This window comes from Hippoglossus hippoglossus, chromosome 1 (assembly GCF_009819705.1).
Source record: "Hippoglossus hippoglossus isolate fHipHip1 chromosome 1, fHipHip1.pri, whole genome shotgun sequence".
Lineage (NCBI taxonomy): Eukaryota > Metazoa > Chordata > Actinopteri > Pleuronectiformes > Pleuronectidae > Hippoglossus > Hippoglossus hippoglossus.
In genome coordinates, this window is record NC_047151.1 from 2,896,066 (window position 1) to 2,909,480 (window position 13,415).

Here is a 13,415-nt window from a genome sequence, read left to right on the forward strand (position 1 = left end):
TTAGATCTGAATAGCGCGTTAACAACTGTGGGATTAGCGAGAAAGTTGCTAAAAGAAGAAGAGAGCATCGAGTGCTTGAGCAGAACTAGTGCATGTTTAAATATGTACGAACTGCTTAAACTCAAGAGTTTGTTCTCGTTAAGTTTTTTCATGAACGTGACTTTTTTTCCTGTTGTATTTTATAGGAAACTGTCCGTCGTCTTCACACCTCTGAGGCAAATGGCCGGCGCCACGAACCAGAGCAAGGGTGAGATAAAAGAAGAGACGCGCTGTGCTGTATAAAATACATTGTATTAATTGACTTAATCTGATCTATTTCATCATTGAGTTTTCACAGCCTGAGCCCCCTCAACATGTACCTTGTTATTGTTTTTTTCCCTCTACAATATGTTCAACATATAACATCAAGCATCACATGAATAAATGTATAGTCTTCAGTAACTGCAGTGCTTTTGGTAAAGACTTACTAATAATTAATATTAATAAATAAATCATTAGTAATAATAACTATTAATTATTTTTATTATTAATATTGTGTGGGAGGGGTTTACCCACATGTGTATTATAATGACCCAGGGTGACCAATAGCAACAGATCTACCAGCCAATCACAAGTGACTTTTCGTTTCAAAGGTCTGTGGTTTCATCCAATGGTGAAGTGAGATAAGTTCTAACAAGCGATTTCGCTGCGATTCATATGCTAATTAGATCACACCTTCGCTCCGCGACTCCCCGGCGGGACTCCCCCTTCCCCAGCCCCCCCACTGCTCTACCGGGGGTATGTTTCTGCCCGTTTGTGTCACGGGCGAACGCGGAATTCGCCTCCTGTAAACGGGCACTAACTGCCAGGAATTAGGCGAGTTTGCAGGCGTTTGCAGTGGCAAAAAGTCGGCTTTTCGTGCAGTGTTAGTTATGCTGCTATAGGTCTAGAATGTCGGGGGACACATGACAAACGGAGCTTCTCTTCCCAGCTTCTCCTTCCTCTTCTCCCTCCTTATCACATCAAAGAAATTAATATCTCATCAATAAATGTTACTGACTTGACTTCTTCCCCTGAGTCCCTTTGCCTTATCGTCCTCAGATCCAGGGCCGCGGCTGCAGCCACATCGTTGATTATGATGGTGGATCGCGTATCAGAGATCGTGATCGTAATGGTGGATCCTGTATCGTCCTTGCTGATTATGATAATAATGGCGGATCCTGTATCGTCGGCTGCTGACCATGGACTATGATTATAACAAGACTGCTTGATATATAATACTTCTCCTCAGATACTCGACCATTACTGACAATAATCCATCAATTCATTGACCTTCCATGATGCTACAAAGTGTTTATTCTAATCAATGCTGCAAATACCCTTATCTTTCTGATGTTCTCCTTTACACATGACATCTATTGCACTTCTGTCCATCCTGGGAGAGGGATCCCTCACATGTGGCGCTCTCTGAGGTTTCTACGTTCTTTTTACCCTGTTAAAAGGTTTTTTTTAGTAGTTTCTCCTTACTCTTGTTGAGGGTTAAGGGCAGAGGATGTCACACCTTGTTAAAGCCCTATGATACAAATTGTGAATATGGGCTATACAAATAAAATTTGATTGATTGATTGATTTCCCCTGGCCTGGTTTATGTTCAGTTGTTGCCCAATTCTGGAGTTGCCATCAGTGGTGTCAAAAGACCTTGGTTAATGGCCCAGTCATAGCTCTTCTCCAACCTCTCCAAATCATTACTATTTGTTTTGAATGTCTTGGGATGGACATTGTTGTCCTTGTGGAAAAAAAGTCTCTAAAATTATAGAATAAAAAATGCAAGCATGCATCCTGCAAGAGGTCATACTACTGCTATATGAAATATCCGTGCAGACCTCAAATAATCTACTCAGCAGATCAATGCACCCAGCCGTCCACTTTCAAATTTATTATATGACTGAAAGATCTGCTGTTACGGGCGAACATAACGCTTGAAGGCTGCTGAAGACCAACGACCGATGGCTTTCACGGTGGATTCAGAGACCAGGGGTCTCATTTATAAAACATTGCGTGGGATTCATACTAAAATTGTACGTGTGCACAAAAGCTGGAAATGGCGTACGCAAAAGAAAATCCCTATTTATAAAAACGTTCTGACACTGACATCAAGGTGTTTGTTAGTGAGGTGGAGGTGAAGAGTGATTTTATGGGACAGGACTGCTGTGGATAATACAGTGTGTGAGAGTGAGTACGATAGAAAGAACGGAGCCTGAAATTAAAAAAGATCCAATTCAAAGGTGGAGGCAGAAAAAAAACACCCTCTCAGAACTTGAGGTAACTTGTTGTATTGTCTGTTCGTGTTTTAATCACCCAAAACTGCAGGATTATTAAATTCAGAGACAGCTGTGATGTCCTCAATCTATAGAATTTAACAGAATTATTATTATATGCTCAATTATTATATGTTTGTACTGGGATGGTTCGGTTCCGTCGGTCGATCTGTGTGATACTGGACTCAGTTCAGCTCAGAGATCACAGATCAATAGAATCTATATTAGCTGATCAGACATCGCTGAACCCTCGCTTCCTCCTCATCCTTCCATTCGCGTGCATCCAACACGCGGAACCCCGCACCAGTGTCACGGCAGTATTTATTTATTTAGAGCATTCTGACCGATTCCCTCACATCAGTGGATCCTCACCTCCACTCTCACAGTCCCGTTCACTGCAGTGATTTGATGATACACGCACAGTGTTAGAAGATATTATTAAAAACTATTAATGACTCGGCTCCGTACCTCCGCTGTTAAATGGAATCTAAACGTAATTTGCTGTAAGTGGTTTTATATATTTTTCAATTAAAATGTTTGTGTTGAACAGATATGTCGCGCGAGCACAACTAAAGCTGTTGGTTTTAATGTAAATGAGGAAGTGGATCAATAATCTGCTTCAGTTCACCACCTCACGTCTGCGTCGCACTTTCCCGTCTCCAAAACTTTCGTACGCATTGGTCAGAGTTTGCGTGGAAATACGCGAATTTTCCCGTCAAATTTGTTTTTATAAATCCCAACACTTGCGTGAGAAGTGGCGTACGCACGTTTCAGGCCCCGTTTTGTGCGTACGCAACGGTTATAAATGAGACCCCAGGGCAGCAGCGGTGGTAGCAGCACCGATGCGAAAGGAGTGCGAGGTGTACTGCTGGGACGGGAGTCTGCACCGTTTGTAGAGTAGGTAAGACGAGGACCAAGATCTTGACATGGCCTTCCATTGACAGTGAGGAACAGGGGTTCATCTTGCTTCGCTCGAGGACGCCATTGGAGATTTCGGATTATTAAAGATAGGGGACAGAAAACAATGTTAGTTTGTGATATGACAAAAGTTGAACCTTTTCCCTCTCTATCAGATTTTGAGTGCTTAAGGTGGAATAAGAACATGCAAGTGTCGAAGGGGATATCAGATATGGTAAGATCATGTGAGGGGTCAAAAGAATCAGAACTGGTAGTGAATTCGGCGCACCTGAGCAACCCACAGAAAGCAGCCAAGAATACGGCTTCTGATAAAGCATCTACATACAGAACAAAACACCCATGCCTTAGGTGGATCACCAGCTTGTGCACTAAGGGCAATGAGAGGGGAAGGCACTTATCATTGCTTCCTGGATGCTCTTTTTTTAAGGCCATTGAAGAGGAGACGAATGGAAGGATTCCTGAGCATGCTACATACTGAAGGATTGTTACATCTTAAATGAAACTGAATACCTGCTCCAGAAGCTTTGATGGATGAAGGTTGCATATTTCAAGATTTAAAACAATGAACAATAAAAGCACAGATCATGGGGTTGTTAACAGGAATAGTGGGAACAGAGAAGGCTGCACAGAAGGAAGTGAAGTAGGACCATGCATAGTTGTATGTTTTTATTGTTGTCTTAGCAAGATCAAGTCACATGTAATGGGCTGCAGAGTTCATGTAGGATTCTAAAGTGCCTACTAATCTAGGATAGTTTGGGAGAAGGCTGGGCAACGTAGGCTGTGATGTGCTGGGATAGAGAATTCTGAATTCTTGGAATTTAAATCACACAGAGTGAAATTGCCCATGACACATGACCAAGTTAGACGTCTGATGAATCTATTTATAAAGGGAATGGAGGAGCGACCTTTGTTAATGATATTTACGGTTTCTTCATTATCACAGTAAACAATATGTTTCCTCGACCAAGATTTGCACCAGAGAATGCATGAAACGACGATTGGATATAATTCTAGCAGAGCAGTGGATTGAACATAAGAGGGAAGAGCCAGCAGTTCTTTGGGCCAAACATCGGTTGGGCCAAAAATTGTTATTGTAGATTCTTCCAAAACCAATAGAGGGATCAGCATCAGTAAAGAATCTGAGGGCAAGTGATGTCTCTTCTTTGTCGTTGTAGAAAAAAGATACACCGTTCCTCTTTTCACACAGCAGTGACCAAAGTTTTAGATCAGATTTACATCCTTCATCTAGATTGACAAAATCATGCAGTTTGTCCACAGTTTGTGAGAGGTCCAATAATCTAGAGATGAATGATCTGCCTTTGGGAATGATAAGGTGCCCCAATAAAGACAGTAGTTCCCGTTTGGTAATGGACACTGCTTCCAGCGCACTTTTCATGGCTTCTCTAATTCGCACCAGCTTTTCGAGGGGTGCTTGCATAAGGTTACTGTCTAATAAGATGCCTCAGAACTTTATCTTTTTTAAATGGACTTGAGTTTCCTTTAACTGCTTAAAAACATATTTCAGCACATTAATGCATCTATTTGGCATGGTGCTATGGTGTACCTGAAAGCAGTTCAGGAAGATGGGCAAGCTAAAGTAGTATTCGTTTTGGGTAAGGCAAAGCTAGCACCCCAGTCTGAGCCTACAATCCCAAGGCTTGAGCTGTGCGCCTCTGTCTTAGCAGTGGAGATGGCAGATCTCATCCAGGATGAGCTAGACCTACAGTTAGATGCCACCAAGTTCTACATGGACAGCAAAGTAGGACTTGGCTATACCTGTAATGAGTCCCACTGGCGCTGACCTCTTGGTTCACCGGACCTTCCTTCCTGCATCAGTCACCTGCAAAGAAAACTCAAACAAAGAGACATTTGAGCTAATTGCACCTGAAAAAGACTCAGAAGTCCAATCACTAGTAGAAACCTGTGCTACTTACCTGGACGAACCAATACTTACCTCTGATCCAACGCTTCTCCACCTCCCTGGTAGGAGGAGTTGCATTCCTTATGCACTTAGCAAGATCCCACAAACACTCAAACCAAAACAGCAAATGCAAAGGCTGGCACAGATGTGAATTGCCTCTCATGAAATAGCCCAAGCAAATAATATGATTCTTTGAAGCAAGACAAAAGGCATCTTTTGCAAAAGAACTGTCAGTCCTCCAAGCCAACAAAGCAATATTCAAAAACAGCCCATTGCTGGAACTCAGCCCATCCCTGGAGGACAATCTAATTTGCATTGGAGGCCGACTAAAGCACTCTAGCCTTGCAACTGCAGAAAAGAACCCAATCATTTTGCCCAAAGATAGCCACATCTCCCTCACCAGGGCTGTCTGAAGGAGCAATCAAGGCAGCAGGACTGTGGATCTTGGGAGGCATCTTGGATCCGAAGCATCATATATGAAATGCTGTAAGTTCATTTATTTGACGTTAGACATGTTAAAGATAACATATTAGTAAAGATTTTGTTAAATCATGTTTGATAAGTTCTTTAATAACTGTTTATTTCCCAATGTGTACAAGCTAACAACCAAGCTAGCAGCTGTGGTAACTGGACCTACAGTGCAAACCAGCAATGTATATTTTCAACTATGTACAATGTAATATGTTATTAAGAGCACAGATGCTGAATATTTTGTATTGTTTATTTACAGTTTTCACCAGCATGTTAATGAGGAAGTCCCCAAGTACATGGTCAACCTTACTATGACAGTCTTCATAAGCTCTGGTTTAACTTGGTGTTAGGACACACTGCACGAGAACACTACAGACCTCTGACAACTGGCTCTTACCAGTGGGAATTAGCCAGCAGGTATGTCTTTTACATGTTCAGAACTAAATCTTTTTTCTTGTCTGCCTAAAGCCCCTTGTTGGGTTTAATTTAATTCTATTAAATTCTATAGGTCGGGGATATCACAGCCGTCCCTGAATGTTTTAATGCCTGCAGTTTTGAAAGGAATTATTAAACTGAGTAATTGATACATGAAGTTACCAAACACTTTGGGAAAACAGGCCAACATTCAAAGGCAATTTGCAGCAATGAACGGATTTCCCAAATGTAATCGGCGCAATTGACTGCACTCATATTGCTCGAACACGCTCAGTTGTGGAGCATGCCATCGGTCTGCTCAAGTGCAGATGGCGGTGTCTAGATGCTTCAGGGGGTAGGCTTCTCCACACTCCCCAATGTATTTTAAAATAGTCAGGGCTTGTGCAGTTTTGCACAACATATCCCAGAGAATTGGTTTTCCTCTCCCTCCTGGCCTCATTCCCCCCCAGAATGATGACCCTGAACCACAGCCACCTCCCTGACAGGAAGGCCATCACCAGAGTGCAATGGTCCAACAACAGCCAGTGACGAACCATTCAGGCTTCAACATGTTTTATTTGCACATTATTCCAGAATAAACAAACATAAACTCAATGAAACTAAAATTAATTGCCTGACGCAACCTTTTCACTCAGCCTGGGTCAGCCCGCGATTCTGCTTTCTCCGCTTGTTGTTGTACCCGTTGAATGTCGGGGTTCGGGGGTAAATGATGGTCTTCATAGCCCCCCCCCCACCCCTCTCTTTCTCTCTCTGTCTATCTGCTTGTGTGCTTGTAGTGGATGGGCAGAGGGGGACATTTAATTATGTGATTGGGAAAATTTAAACTCCAGGACAACAGAAGGGGAATACAAAGTATGGGATGCATATTTGATCATTTATATCATATAAAATATGTAATTTATATCGTTTAAAATCATGGGGGGAGAGGGGGGAGCTGGCTCATTAGCATTTAAAGGAACAGGCACTCAAAACAGGTCACTCTGTGGAGGGCTGTTTTAGACAGGGTAAAAAGGGTGCTGTTTTAAATGATCCTTGTGGTATTTTGACCAAAGTATGTTACAGACATTTCATTAAGACCCCAAGGAACCATATCAACTTGTGGTAAAATGGGCATACAATGTCCCCTTTAAGATTATTTTGTAAACCCCTCTCACTTCAGGATTATTTGGGCAGATAATCGGCACAGACCGACCTCCAGTCGGGAATGGGTCGCCCTTGAGTCTGAGTATTGATGCAAAATCAACATTTGCACACTTATTTGTTGTGGGCAATGGGGTTGATGGAGCCAGTCCCAGCTTACATTGAGTAGATCTATCACAAGATCATCAGGGTCAGACCACAGGGGCTCGGGTGGACGACCCAGGGTCCGCGCAGAGATGGAGCATGGAGGCTCGGGCGGACGACCCGGGGCCATGGAGACAGGCAGAAACGTTGGGGCAGATGGCCGGAGGGGGCCAAGCAGGAGGGTACCGGCGAGGACAGAACCTCTCTGGAGCCCGGTGAAAACAAAGAGGTGAAACACAGGCCAGTGGTGCGGCAGTAGTTCTGGTGACTGGTGACAGTGAGTCTGACCGGTGAGCCAGGTTAACTGGATGCTTCTGCTGCTGCTACAGCACAAGAACTAGAGGACGCAGCTGCTGCTGCTGCACAGGAACTGGGGACGGCTGCTGCAGCACAAGAACTGGAGATCAAAAAGTCTCCAACCAAAATCCCCAAACTCTTTTATCTTAGAGCTCAGAGTCATGACAGTATCTTGCCGAAGGGAACTTCAGAATGTAGACTGGAAGGAGGCAAGGATCAAACTACCAACCTTCTGGTGATTGGATGACCTTCTCAGACATTTTTAGCTGATGTGCACTGATTAAAAGATTTCTTCTACCTCTGCTTGATTAGCAATTTTAGCATTTGCTCCACTTTCACATGTATTCTGTGTCAAATTGCATAGTTCTTTCCAGGAAACTTCTAGCAATTTAACAGATTTTTAAAGAATATTAAATAAATATGAATAATTATTTTTATCAATAAAAATTGCCTCAAAGTGGCACTTTCTTGTTATTAAATGCTTACAATGTTTCACATAAGGTTTCTAAAAATGTGTCTATATATCTATATATCTATCTAATTATGGACCATTTTACTATAGTGAGACATTGAAATAGCAAATAATGTTTGAGACCAATATAAGCAATAGGTTTGTTCTGTAATCAGGGTTATTTATATAGACCATTACGACATAAAAAAAAAACTTCACAAATGTTTCACTGGATGCTTCTTTCATTAAACATCGTTAAACATTGGTATATACGGCATGTCTAAACATAACCATACCTAATCTAATACATTTACAAGTTAAAACGTAACGTAATTGAGCAAAACTATCTCCAATGTCATATCTAATAATAACAATCCAGGGTGCTATCTACAGTGCAGGGATTCAAATCAAGCATCACCATCTATACATTGGTGTAAAAATAGGATCTAATAAAGACACACTTGTCAAACCCAAAACAACCCTTCAGTCACCTTCGTCCCCAGAAACCCACAAACAGCCCTCAGCTACCTCCGTCCCTACACCAGTTTGATCATATTTGTCCCTGCAGTGGGTCTCCTCAGTAAAGACAGCCCCAAAACAATAAGTAGGGATGGTGAAAGTGGAGATTGTTGCTCCAGATATGAGATATAACACAGCCTGACACTGACTGGATATTTTTCACACTGGAGAGAAACTTCTTTTGGTGGAATTAGTACATGGAATGTGGGTTTACCTCTTAAAACATACTTTTTAATACAACTTTACATTACTGGTTTAAATTATGTGACTCATTCACAGCACGAATGCACCCTGTTTTAATGGAAGCTGAGTTACCTTTTATGTCAGTAGGTGCACAGTAAGTACATAGAAGTAGTAGAAATTAAAGCTGCTGTTTGTAATCTTTACATGTTTATAGCATATTTAAGTCCTGCACACATTGGCTCTAAAGCAACACTTTGCAACTTTTTACCTTAAAATCGCATCTTCAAAACTACTTTGATCTACTTTGTTCTGGCTCTATGTAACTTTGGTGAGTCGGTACGATCTCCTGTGAGAAGTGTGTAACTGACTGATAGTCGCAGCTTAAAGTGCCAGGCCCAGCGTTTATCTCCCATATTCAGCCAGGAAACTTAAACCATCAAGAATTCTGAGCAGAGTTCCGTGCATTTGTTGCAACGGCGGCTCCTCTGGTTCAGGTAGCCGGGGATACAGGCTGGACACAGTCAGAGTTCAAAAGATTGATACATTAGAATCAGTTAGAATGAATCACCACGTGGCTGCAGAGGGCGCTGTTAGTTGGTAAAAGTTAACTTTTGTCTCACCGGTATGCTTTTTACCTAAATATATCACTTATTTATTTATTTATTTATTTTACTACATATTGTTATGTATACATGGGTGACATAGATGTTCTCAATCATTTTCATATAAGAACACGTTTTTGAATATCTTCAAATTATTTTTGTTTTTATCAGTATGGGATGGCTGTTAATCTGTCAAGCTGCAGAGGGGTTTGGTATAGTCAGTCATGCTCCCCTGAGGATGAACTAATAACTTCTGATTACAGGCTTTTCATCTGGCATCACCATCAGGTCAATATTTCATTTTGCCCAATATTTTACTTTGAGGATTAGCAAATTAAATACCTACTACACGCCAGCATGTTATTGTGAGCCTGTTAGCATGCTGACATTAGCAATTACCTCACAGCAGTGCTATGCCAGACCCTGACGCTGCTCCTGCAATGTGGACTTAAATCGGCAGCATTAAAATCTTGCTTCATCTTCAGGTCTTGGTAGCAGGACCTTTAACTATGTTAAAATGCAATGTATATACAACATCTGCTGGATAACATTGAAACATGGATTCCATCTGCTGTAAATGGTGAATGGACTGAATTTATATAAAGCTTATCGACCACTGACACGCAGCGCTCCTAAAAGCAGCACTTTTTCTATCACACAGCTCGATGTGGGGATCGGTATTTTGTCCAAGGACACTTTGAAATGCAGAGCTGGGGATCAAACCTAGACCCTTCTTGTTAGTGGACAACCTTCTCTACCTCCGAGCCACTTATATTTGAAGGGTTGCAGCAATGCTGGAGTCAGTCCGAGCAGACATTGAGCAGATCCTACACAGGGCTCTAAACACACAATAATAATTATTGAACAGGTTATTTATTATACAATACTTCTTGGATTCTATCTGCGATGGATATAACAATTGGGAATGAGAAATGATGTGTGTGTCTGAGAGTATGGGGTGCAACCCTTTCAGTCTGAGTATCACATGTTACATCAAGCAGGTTCAAAGGGTGTAAGAAATCATGCTATGACACCATAGCTCAGTATCTCTCTAAGAGACGGTCTCTTATCTTTATGTAGCTCTGCTGCTGTTGTCATTGTTTCAAGTCAAGAGTCATTATCCTGTAAAACACTGATTCACCCCTCAGGAGGGAATACAAAAATGAATGGCTTCATCAACGTACTTATTTTTGGCCCTTGCTTAAAAAGATTGCAGCATGACAGTTTGTTGTTGTGGCTGATTGAGGTTTGTGTCCATCGCCAGCATCAAAGTGAAGACATGCAGTGAGAGACACAGTCCCTGAAGGAAGGCTGTAACAGTGACATGTAGCATCACAAACAGCATTTATCTCTCCCTCGCAGTCTATTGTGTCAGTTTGGTCAGGGTCTATTTGGTCACCTGTTGACTCTTTCATTCTGCATACAGAAACGGGGGGGGGGGGCTGCATTGAGACAGCTGCATTTTGCTTGGTGCAGGGTTAGCAAGGTCACAGGGACCTTTAGGCTTCAGTGGGAGAAGCTGGCTCTGTGTTTAATGAGCTTGGAGTGGACCCAGACTTCGGTCTCTTTCATCCCTGTAGCAGTGAGTGCAGCCAGTTAGCTCAGTGAAGCAAGGAAAGACCCCTTTAACAACCCCCTTCTTTACCCCCACTCTCTCTCTCTGTCCTCCCTTATTCCACATCTCTCTCCCTGTGAGTCTTACTGTCTCTGTTCCTCCCTCGGTCTGTTTCTTTACCTGGTCTGGTTCTTTCTTCTGTCGGCTCAGCTCAGCGTCAGCATCGGCTAAGATCGTGCGTGGTTTCGCTTCTCTGCCTTCTGGCTGTCAATGCACAGCCTTGTTTCCTCCTCCTGCTGCTTCATTAGCTGCGGTTTCCTCTGTATCAGGACACAGAGAGAAAGAAGAGGATGGACTCTCACACGCAAATGCAGGGTTCCCACCAGAGTACTCTTTATTAAACATGTCATATATGAGATAGAAGTGGCCTTGTTAGAAATGTGGGGCAGTGCTTCTGAGTTTGTCATAGATAGAATCTCCAACCTGGATTATCTGTATGGATTAAATAATTACTCATTCTACCAAAACACTACATTTCCATGAGAGATTTGGTAGATGCACAGATGCCAGTGGCTGTGGGAGTCAGTACTGGGCCGCTTCCTGGAGTGAATATGCGTACCACTTTGATTCTCATTCCTGTTCATGTTCAGATAGAAAATATGAGGGCTCCTGATGAAGGAAGGAAGACTGTGAGAAGAATTATGAGACAGAAGGCGAGGGATCAAAGAGCAGGAGAGAAAAGTGAGGTAATTTTCTTGTGTCTAATAAGCCCCAACCCCTGTCCTTTCATTCATCTTAAGGAGGCAGCGAGGGCAGGCTGGTGGTGAGAGACTGCCATACTGATGTAGTTGAAATGGCTAAAGATCTTCGTTAGTGCCCAGATCAGGTGTCCCTTGGGTTGGCTGTGCTCCCAGAGCGGGCTGTGGTCTGTGTCAGGGCCCCACCTACTGAGAGGGAAATAATAAATCCACTTTAGAAAAGAAAGAGAGAGCTGCATCTTCTTCTCTTGTCCTCCATGTAGGTGGAGGGTCACTGGTTTTAAATACAAGAAAACTGCAGAGGCGAAATATTTATTTTCTACACTGTCTACATTACATTATTTACTAATAATCAAAAATACAAAGATTCATTTTAAAAGAAGATTCTGGACAGATTGTGGGTTTGGTTATGGGCGGTGCCATCAGTGTGTCAACAGATAACTGACAGAGAATATGTAGAAGCATCGTAAGTGAATGGGTGGATGTGGCCTGTGGTGTAAAGCTCTTTGGGGTATAGCCAGTAGGACTAGCAAGTCACTATATACATGCAGTCCTTTAACCCAACATTTAATTATTTGGTTAGGTTTACCAAATTTAACACTAATACAAACATTTATTCTGGCATTAAAATTTGTTTTTTAGTCATTAATCTGATAGCGTTGAAAGTCCAGGTGTAAATACACTTAAAGCACATTTAGGACGGATTGTGATCTGATTGAACAAACCACCTCTGGATACATTGTGACCACACTGAACACAAGTGTGCATGCAACCATGTTGTCAATCCACATACAACAACTGCAGACCTACTTGACTGTTCCAGCAAGCTAGCAGCAGCCATTATAGCCATTAAATGGCATCAATCTTCTTCTATTATTATTCTATATTTTTAATGTTTACAATTTTTTTAACAGCGCAAACCATGATTTTGAGGATATGATGAGAGCTGGACAGAGCAATCACATCTCAATGTGGACACTGGAGACGTATTAATAGCAGGTGTAAATGTCAACAGTGTAAATATCTAGAAACAATCTGAATACAAAACAATTTAATTCCAGGTGTAAGGGAAGCCGACTACTTTGTTGAGGTTATGGCCCTTCACAATCATGGCTTTTACAATGTGTCTAAGGTTAGGAAAAGATCAGGGATACTTAAAAATCTAAAGTTATTTGCAGGTCTATCACAAAACGTCATTGAAGACAATCCTGAGGCACCGCACAAGACTGTGCCTCGGTCAAGTGTTCAGTGTAGAAACAACAATATGGAATGTGAAACATGGGACTTATTTGTGACTCAAGGTTCTGCAACACTGAAGAAAGCAAGAAGTAAAGTCAGATGAAGCATCAGGTCTGTGTGCACTGATAAGCAGACTGTAACCTTTCTCAAATGAATACAATACACAACAAACACAAATGTCACATTTACATCATGTTTTTTTCATGGTTTCCTGGTCTCGCCCTTTTGCACCTTCCTCCTATGTCATTACTTACTGGCACCCAAGTGGAGAATTAGCCACCGACTACTTATTGGAATGAATTCTGATATTCACTTTCCAGTAGCATATGAAAACACATTCATGTGCTTTTACTTTTGCCAAATTTCTACAAATGCACGGTTACTGATTAGCATGAATGCCACGAATATCAAAAGTTGAAACTAACTTCTACCAAGTACTTGAGGTCCAGTGCTGCCTGGTGCCAAGCAGTTCACACACATTTTAT